This window comes from Callorhinus ursinus, unplaced genomic scaffold (assembly GCF_003265705.2).
Source record: "Callorhinus ursinus isolate GAN/ISIS: 27379988/994484 unplaced genomic scaffold, GSC_fseal_2.0 scaffold4, whole genome shotgun sequence".
In the NCBI taxonomy this organism is placed as follows: domain Eukaryota; kingdom Metazoa; phylum Chordata; class Mammalia; order Carnivora; family Otariidae; genus Callorhinus; species Callorhinus ursinus.
In genome coordinates, this window is record NW_027397066.1 from 102,667,143 (window position 1) to 102,677,985 (window position 10,843).

Below are 10,843 nucleotides of genomic sequence, written 5' to 3' on the forward strand. Positions count from 1 at the left end.
TATTGAAGCATGAGTGGGGTGACATGTGGAGACAATCTGCCTTGACTGAGAATTTGGAGCCCAAGTGAGGTGAGGAGAGCATCTTTGTGAGGGAGGTGTTGGCAGATGTGTGATGGGTTATATACAGAAGGATTCCTCAAATCAGGATTTGGGAGTTAGGTTTCTTACTATTGGTAGAAGGGATTTGAAAATATGGGTGGTTCTATAAATGTGTACATATAACACAAAACGAATTGAACAATTAAGATCTATCTATCTGTCTATCTATCTATCTATCTATCTATCTATCTATCTATCTATCTATCTATCATCTATCTATATCTATCTATCTAGTGAATGCTTAAGTCAAAGGATGTGAATGAGTTAGGGAAGTCTAACGTAGGCTATCTATACCTTTCTCCAGCTGTCCAGGAGTCCTTTCCTAATGTCATCTCTATGAAGAGAGTACATAAATAAGGAGCCTCCATATTTTTGTATCATTAATAGTTATTAATTGCAAACAGTTGAATCAATTGATCATGTTTGATAAAAGAAAGGAAAGGAGGGGTTTTTTTGTTTGTTTTTCCTATTTTGGTTGCACACTGAATCTTCAGGAGAGCTGAAGAACTAGATTTTTGAGGTCATTTGGCCAGCCATCACTCCACAGAACTAGTCCCAGTAAGGACACCACTACCATATATGAGCACTGGAATGGCACTTCACACCCCAAACCTAGACATGGCTGCTAGAACAGAACCACTGCTGCATTCAGACACTGGCTGTAGCTACCACAGCCACCATCCCAAGATGGAATGGATTTGTCATCATGCTTTTTCTTTGCCCCACTAACTCCTAATTTAGTTTACAAAACACTTGGTCAAGAACGGATTCCACTAACTCTCATTCACTCCATGATTATAAAAGTTATCAAGAGAGAACAAAAAAGAGAGGCAAAATTTATGAAGAGTTTTCTTTGGAAGTGAGGTATGGTAGAATGCTACCTCCTTCTCTTCAGATCTGCTCTCCTTAGAGCCCTCAAAGAGTGTGAAATGTGTTTTCTACAGATGAGAGACATAGGACTGGAACCTGATTCTGGACTGAGAAAAGGAAAATGGCCTAGACAATAAAAGTGGCTGCCCTAGCATCAGCTTCACTCCCAGGAAATCTTTGAAGCAAGAGATTCATGGAGTAGATGTGTACCAACGGGAGAATAAGCACTCTGGGTCCTTGACAGAAGAGGCAGAGGGATTGAAATAGGGTATTGGGAATAGAATGGCATCTGTCTGGATCTAAGAAATAGTGAAAGAGATTGTCCCACAGATTGTTTCACAAGAGAAAGTTAGGTTTGAAATACGGTCAGTCCCAGAGAATGGGAAGAAAGCTTATCAGAATATCCTCCAGCACTCCACCCCTCATGGACTGTGAGGGTAAAAAAAAAAAAAAAAAAAAAAAAAAAGGATGTGCTAGATAGAGAAGGAGAGAAGGTCCTAAGCATCTGCACCCCCCTTCCCAGTCCAGTCTTCCAAGTTGCCAACAAGAAGCAGGTCTAAATGGTGAAGAGGAGGATTTTCATTAAATCAAATTCACAGTTCTGATTGATATTTTGGAGTAAAACTTCATCTTCTGAGTCGACACTGTGTGACTGTTCATTATCTAAGGAAAAGGTGAAAAGTCATGGACCCAGTGGGATTTTTATCTAAGAACAAGGAAAGTAACCCCATTGAATAAATTGTGAAGAAAAAATGAAAGATTTTTAAAAGTTGCATCTTAATTATAAGGGTATACCTGTATCAGATGTCTATTGCTGTATCACAAACCACCCTATGATGGCTGTTTAAAATGGCAACAATTTAATACATCTCTCATAATTCTATAATTGGCTGAGTCTTGATTAATCTCACATATTTGGTTGCATTTATCTGAGGGATGCCTGGGGTTCAGCTGAATGGCTGAACTTCTTTATGTGATTTTTCATCCCTAAGGAGGCTAGAAAGGACATTCTTTCATGATGGCAGCAGCTTTTTGGAATGTAAATCTTAAAATGCAATTGCTTATCAGGCCTCTGTGTGTGTTGCATTCAGTGATATCCCATTGGCCAAAATAATTCCTGTAGCTCAGCACAGAGTCAATCAATATAGGAGGGGAATATATAAGAATGTGGATACCGGGAGGTGTGATGCTTTGGGGACCATTCCTGTAGCGATCTACCACAACCGCCTTCTGGTACCAGTGGTTCTCATATCTCCCATGCGCAAAATACACTTACCTCCTTTCAAGTCCCCCAAGTCTCATCAGAGAAGTTCATGGTTTTGTGAATTGCATCAGGTTCAGAGCCAGACAAATCTTGGATGTAGCTCCTCTTGATCTCAAGAGGAGCAAATTAAAGATAGTTATCCTCTTACCTGTCCGCACACTACGAAACGGTGGGTGAAACAGGACCAGGACTATCGTAACAGACACTCTCGTCCAGGATAGGGAGAATGGGAGGCACCTAGCAGTCACAAGGCCATAGTACCTCTGATGTCTGGCTGAGAATATGTTGTCCAGACCTTGTACTCTGGATGCAAAGAATGTGTCTTACCAAAGCTCAGGTTTGTTCCCTGGGATACATATGTCTTCTGGGTTCTTGACTTTCTCAACTGAGGTAACTTTCTTTTTCCGCAAGAAAGTCTCTTGTTTACCACAGAGTAGTTTTCTAAGCCTATCTCTTGCCTACAGGAAAGTTGGGGGTCCAGACACCCCTTTTTATTTTTTGAATAGTCTCAGTGCCTTTTAGGTCTAACATGGTAATTCTTTTGTAACTGAACCCAAGTTTATATGCCCGCCACGCAGCAAAGCCATGGAGTGTGCAGCAAAGAAAGGGTTTATTCGAGAGGCAGCCAAATGAAGAGAAAGGAGGCTGGCTCAAATCTGTCTCACCCGATTGAGATAACAAGTTTTCATAATCACAGGGGCTAGGATTACATACATATTGATGAAAAGGGTGGGAAAACTTATGACTATTCATGAGGAAAGATAGAACATGCACATTGAGCAGACACATATGTAGCATATATCCCGTGTTTATTTTGGGGTGGAGACAACATTAAAATGAGGCAAAATTTGGCGCCTAACATCAGAAGGTCATCTGTAGGGCAAGGAGAGGGGCTATGCGCATGCTCTGAGAGCTGGTGCAAACAGGATGGGCTCTGGGGCTGGCTATCTCAGGGATGGAGTGTAGGACCTTTCTGTTCATAGGCTGGAACCATTATCAGTGACCTTTATTTGTGTCAGTCCAGGCCTCTGTGGAAACAGCTTAGTGGATTTGTTAGTTGGGTCTGAAAAGGAACAATGGCTGATTAAGGGAAAGCAGGTCTCCAAAAAATAAGCTTTAAATTTTCTGTTAGTCTTAACTTCATTACCCCTATGGGGCATGGTTTTGCTTTCATTAATTCTATTCTCTTGACAACATTGAATGTTCTCTATGAATCTTATTGGAGTTCACATCCCACAGCCATATCCATAATTCCTTCAGGAATTTTCTACAATTAGCAGAATAATGTCCTCCTAAATTTGTTCACATCATAATCCCAGACTTGTGGACATGTTATATTACATATCGAAGGGGAATTAAGGTAGCAGGTTAGGTTGCTAATCAGATAACCTTAAAATATGGAGATTCTCCTGGATTATCCTGGTGAGCCCAATATAATCACAGGGTGTTAACCTTGGAAGAGAGAAGCAGGAGAATCCGAGTGTCAGAGCGATACAATGTGAGAACACTCAAACGGCCGCTGCTGGCCTGGAAAAGGAAGCGAGTCCTGACCCAAGAAATGTGGGCAGCCTCTAGAAGCTGGGAAAGACAGGAAAATGGATCCTTCACTCTATTCTTCACAAAGGAACACAGTTCTGCTAACACCCTGATTTTAGATTACTGAGATCAATTTTGGACTTCTGACTTCTAGAAACATAAGATAATAAATCATGTTGTTTTAAGCCACTAAGTGCTAATTTGTTATGGCAGTAATAGGAAACTAATACATTAGTCTGCATTTGGACAACACCCTTAAGCTACCTAAAAGCCCTTTGTCCAAATGCTACCTATTGTGAGTTAATCTCAGATACTAGAATTTAGATATTAGAAGATGTGATCAAATGATTTCATAGCAGCAGTGTTCATGGTAGCAAAATTCTGAAAAAAACTTCTAGGGACACCTGGGTGGCTCACTTGGTTAAGCGTTTGCCTTTGGCTCAGGTCATGATCCCAGGGTCCTGGGATCGAGTCCCACGTTGGGCTCCCTACTCAGCAAGGAGCCTGCTTCTCCCTCTGCTTGCCGCTCCCCCTGCTTGTGCTCTCTCTCTATCTCTCTAACAAATAATTAAATAAAATCCTTAAAAAAAAAAAAAAAAGACAAGAAAAGAACCTCTATACCCATTGCTAGTAGAATGGATAAATTCTGGAATATTCGTAAAATGAACATGTATTTTCAATTTACATTGGGCAAATATCTATGGTGTGGGATTCTGGGAAAAAAGTAAGTCCTCCTTGAAAACAAACTCTGAATCCTTTTATATAAAATTCAACAATATTATGTTGTATGAGGATACTTGCTTGCGTTCTAAAGCTGTAAAGAGCAGAGTAAGTATTTATCCAAAATTCAGTATTGGTGGCACCTGAGGAAAATGTAATCAGAGAGGAGAGCACAGGACTCTTTAAGGTATTGGTGACATTCTACTCCTTAAACTGAGGAGTTTACAAATGGCCATTCCATCATTCTTTAAACTATACATTTATATTATTTAGGCCTCTTTGCATATAAAATTCACAAGTTAAGAATTAAAAAAGAAAAGTAAAAAATTAGAAAGCATATACATATTTCCCAAAGAAAGGTGATATAGTACTATGACTATTGGACAAATAAAAGGCATTGTTGACAAAAATAGAAAAAACAAAAGAGGTCCATTAAGCATAACAAAAATAATAATTCCCATAGGAGATATAACATTCCATAGCCTAAGTTTTGTTTTGTTAATTCTTATACTTCTCCAGCGAGTGACTATTATTGAGAAATATGTAAGATTTATAATAATTATTTGTTGTTGTTATACTACTTTGGGGGCAATAGTCTTATGTGTTGGGGAAGGCTCATGAGAGAAGATAGAGAAATATTTCAGTAAGATATTGTAATGTTAGTTAATACAATTTCATAATTTTAAGTAATTTATTCTGTAAAACCCTTTTGGAATGGATAAATTAACAATTATTATAGCTGAATACAATTTATATTTCCCCATTATTTACAAAACAAGAATGAACAGTCATAACATGCCCTAACTTTAAAAAAACCAAAGAAGGATGCTCTTCTTTTCTTCTGAAGGCTTGGTTGGCAAAGTATAAAGGGAAAAGAGTTCAGGAAGATGGCTTTAAAATTTTTTGATGATCTGAAGTGGATAGTAAAAAATTTAATATTATTAATTAATACCAATTTCATACTAAAGACATATCTTAAAACTTAGTGTGGACTTGACTTGTTTCAGAAAACAGGAATTTAAAAATGGGTGTCAAATAAATCAGACAGTCAGATATGGGGGGGTCTTTAGAATTAAGATGGAAGTCAATTTGTCATGCATGTTTTAGTGGTAATCCTCAATGTGAGCCAGACAATAGACTATGGCCAGCATCCAGTCTCTTAGCATATCTCTACTTCTTTTCAAGGAGCTGTTGGCACAGAGTCTGACTTACACCATGATGTTAGAGGACATTCAGGAGCACCCGCTGTGTTTGATGTGGTGCTCCATCACTCATCATCCTCTGGAGATGCACTAATCATTGCACACCCGGTGTACAACCTAGAACAAGGCATGTGTGAGGCACTTAAATACTTGTTGAGGGACTGGATGAAACATTGCATATTAAAAAATAATAAGGTAGTAACTTTTGAAAATAAGTTGTAATTATGTTACTATTAAGCATAGTTATTTAAATATTAGCTATTGTGAACGATATGAGGGCTTTATTGCAGTTCTGCCACCGGCTTGCTGTGTTATCTCAGACAAGAGAATGAGCTATAGTGTTTTTGTATCTTTATTTTTTCCTTGCAGTTCTAAAATGTTACGACTCAGGGCGCCTGGGTGGCTCAGTCATTAAATGTCTGGCTTTGGCTCAGGTCGTGATCCCAGGGTCCTGGGATTGAGCCCCGCATAGGGCTCCCTGCTCCGCGGGAAGCCTGCTTCTCCCTCTCCCACTCGCCCTGCTTGTGTTCCCTCTCTCGCTGTCTCTCTCTCTGTGAAATAAATAAATAAAATCTTAATAAAATATAATAAAATGTTATGACTCATTTGTCTCATTTGGCCTCCCTTTGGGAACTGCAATGTGTAAAACTTTAAAGGTTTATTTATTCTGTTCTTAGGTAGAAACTAATGATCTTGCCATTTTATATGTTTAAAAACAGAACAGTTAAATGACTTGCTCAGGTTAAGCATGGTAAAAAGGAACAACACTAGACTTGACCATGGGCAGAAATCTGGCAAGCTCCTGATGTCGTTCTGTGGTTTTCCTAGCTTTCTGCCTTTTCTTCAGAAAAAGACATTTTCATAATTTTCTCATTAACAAAGTTATACGTGTTCAGTTCAAAAAACAGAAGGGAAAAAGCACAAAGGAAAATGTCCTCATACTTCTACCACACACGAACAACCAGTTTTAAGGATTTTACTCTCTTTCTAGCCTTTTTCTATCTTTGCATATATTTAAGAATGCATATTTTCATACCTAGAATTTGCCCATTTTATTTGGCAATATGTCAGCAACATTTTCATGTCATTAAATTCTTAAACTTAGTAAATAATGCTGATTTTAACATAATTTAATTAATAATATTGATTACTGTAAATTATAAAGGTTACAAAAATTTACTTAAGTAAACCCCCTATTTTTGAACACTTAGGTTGCTTTTAAATTTTCACCATTGTAAATTGTAATTGTGTTTGGAAACAGATTTCCTTCACATAAGAGATTATTTTTAAAATCTTGATAATGATTTATAGATATCCATATTGAAGATGTACCAAAGTTCCCTCCCTTCAACTTCTGTATTTTGCCAAAATCTGATTTTAATGTTTGGAAGGCCAGATTTCCAAATGTTTATCTCAACATATCATTTCTGGTTTATCTGAACTTGGGCAACAGCCATGATCATGTAATCTCACAGATCACAACTATTATCTTCATGTTCTTTCCTTCTTGTTTGGAAAATTACTTACTGGGGGACTGGGCTAGACACTGAAAAACAGGAAAATAACCCCAAATGTAATTCTTGTGCTGGGTTCCAGTCACACTCAACCATTGATTGGTTATTTCCACCTGTTTCAATGAATTTGAGAATAATTTTGTCTTACTTCCCGAAAAAGACCATTTGAAATTTTTATTTATCATTTATTTATTTTGAAATTTTTATTGAAATAATACTCCAATGAGGGTGTAATGTACAACATGGTGACTCTAGTTAACAGTATTGTATTATACATGTGGAAGTGGTTAAGAGTAGATTTTAAAAGTGCTTATCACAAAAAAAAGAATTTGTAATTATATATGGTGACGATATTAATTAGACTTACTGTGGTGATCACTTCAAAATATATACATAAATTGAATCATGTTTTATACCTGTAAATGAGATAGTATTATATGTCATTTATGCCTCTGTCAAATAATAGACTCAATGTGTTATTTAATAATAGGAAATACTGATACCTGTAAAATACTGAGGCTTCTTATATATTCTTGAACTTATTTCTAAACATTAAATATCATCTATAAACATTTATCTATACATTACCTATAAACATGTAATTTCTTAATACATTCAAGTCACTTAAGTTCTTTAGTTAAATGTTGCCATTTCCTTCTTAATGCTCTATAAGTCAATGGCTAATAATTCTCAATTATACTCAATTATTCAATGTTTGCTAGATGCCAAACACTATGCTGAGCATTTTACATGAATGATCTTATTTAATCCCCACAACAACCATATGAAGAGGGAACAATTATTATTCTGGATACAGAGATGGAGAAACTGAGGCTTCAAGAGGTTATACATCTTACCCAGGGCAATACATGAAGTAAGTGGTGGAAGATTTTGAAACCAAGTCATATGGAAATTTTTTAAGTAATTTTTAAAAAAAGATTTTATTTATGGGGTGCCTGGGTGACTCAGTGGTTAAACATTTGCCTTCGGCTCAGGTCATGATCCTGGAGTCCTGGGATCGAGCCCCGCATCGGGCTCCCTGCTCGGCGGGAAGCCTGCTTCTCCCTCTGCCACTCCCCCTGCTTGTGTTCCCCCTCTCTCTCTGTGTCTCTCTCTGTCAAATAAATAAAATCTTATTTATTTATTTGAGGGGGGTGGAGGAGGAGCAGAGGGGGAAAGAATCTCAAGCAGACTCTGTGCTGAGTGTGGAGCCTGACGTGGGGCTTGATTTCACGACCCTGAGATCATGACCTGAGCAGAAGCCAAGAGTAGGGTGCTTAACCACCTGAGCCACCCAGGCGTCCCCTAAGTAATTTTTTTTAATTGAAGTCTAATGTATATAGAGAAATGTGCAAAACAATAAATGTACAGCTCAAATGTACACACACTCATGCAATGTCCATCGAGATAAGGATAGGTAACATTACTAGCTCCCCAGATGCCTCTCCCAGGCTCCCTTCTATTCATTAACTCCCTGTGGGGTGAGCACTAGTCCACTTTTTATCACTATAAATTAGATTGCCTGATTTTGAATATCATGTAGCTGGAGTCATAGAACATGCATGCTTCTGTGTCTAGCATCTTTTATTTTAAAGATTTTATTTATTTGATAGAGAGAGAGAGAGAGAGCAAGCATGAGCTGGGGAAGGGGCAGAGGGAGAGGGAGAAGCAAGCTCCCCCCTGAGCTGAGGGCCCGACATGGGGCTCAATCCCAGGACCCTGAGATTAAGACCTGAACGGAAGGCGGACCTTAACTGACTGAGCCATCCATGTGTTTAGCTTCTTTTATTGAACATTGTATTTCTAGTTTCTTGTTGGGTTTAGCTAGTTTGTTCTTTTAAATTGTTGAATAGAATTCCATTTTATATACAAACCACGGTTTATTCATTCTATAGTAGGTGGCATTTCTGTTGTTTTCAGTTTGGGACTACTACAAACAATGTTGCTATAAACATACTTTATTACGTCTTTTGGTGTATAGATTTTTGTTAGCTCTGTACTTAGGTCTGGAATTGAGGGGAATGTGTAAGTTCAGCTTTAACACATATTCCAGATTTCCAAAGTGATTATACATTTTTCCACATTTCACTGAAATTTATAAGCGTCCCTGTTGCACTAGAACTTTCGCTGTTGTGTTTTTAAATTGAGTAGTACAAATAGCCTAGAAAACTATTTTTTTCTGTATTTTTTCATTATATGTATTCTGCTATGTACTTCTTAACTTTAAAAAAATGCTCTACAACCCAGTTATATCTCCGTTTTTATTTCTAATTTTGTATATTTATACTTTTTAAAAATTTTATTTATTTATTTGAGAGAGAGAGTGCGTGCACATATGACTGGGGGAGGGGCAGAAGCAGGCTCCCCACTAAGAGGGAGCCTGATAGGGGGCTCCATCCCAGGACCCTGGGATCATGACCTGAGCCGAAGGCAGATGTTTAACTGACTGAGCCACCCAGGCGCCCCTTATACATTTTTATTACACTAATAGTTTTATCTACTATTGGTTAGATTTCTATCAAAATATCTATGAGGATTATTTCTCAATTCTATTGTTTTGCAGTTTTAAAAAATCAGTATTTTCTTCTTTCATCTTTATTAATTCTAGTCTCTCTTTTGTGAAGTTTATTTTGTTTTATTTTCCTAACTTCATTAGCAGAATACTTAATTTGTTTTTATTGCATCATAGTAAAATTATCTCTGTCCATGGAGTGATCAAGTTGAAGAGAAATCTGTTATTGGTATTTTGATTATTAAGGATTTTTTTAGTCAAATGAAGCGGGGGGAGGGAAAGAGGTGAATAAGGAATTAATTATCCCTTTCCTTCTCTAGGACATTGCCACATCTCCATGTGTGGATGAAAAGTGTGATTTTAACCTTGAAGCTAGGAGGGCAGCTAGCCACAGGGATAACTGTGGAGTAGAAAATTAAAGATACTTTGGTCTCTTCTGACATCACAGAGTCACTGCATTTCTTTCAAACTTCCTCTTTTTCTTGAAACACCAATAAAAAAAAAAAGGAAAGAAATGTTTTCCCTGATTTTTATGCTGTTTTGAGTTCGGCTTGCTGTTATTGCCCAAGGGGTCCTGATTCTCTATACCTATATTTATTCATTTTTGTTTTGCTTGGTTTAACAAGGACTGAGAGGTATGATGGAGTGTCCTGCTACCATTATTATTTTCCTTTTTTTAAAGCCAGTTTTGACTTATGTCATTCTGTATTTTATTATTCAGCTTCAAGGCTTATGAGTTATAATTTCATGTTATAAACATATTATTCTCTCCTGCCATATCCTTTTAAAAATATGATCTATACGGGCACCTGGGAGGTGCAGTTGGCTAAGCATCTGACTCTTGGTTTTGGCTCAGCTTGTGATCTCAGGGTCATGGGAGTGAACCCTGCGTGAGGTTCCATGCTCAGGGTGGAGTCCGCTTGAGATTCTCTTTCCCTCTTCCTCTGCCCCTCCCCCCTTTCTCAAATAAATAAATCTTTAAAAAATAATATAATCTATGATTTTGTACCCAGCTTCTTATTTTAAATAAGATATTATGTGATAGCTCAATTGCTTTCTTTCAAATATTATTAAAATGTACAATCTGATATGATATTGTTAAAACAATTGTTTACACTTAATGTTA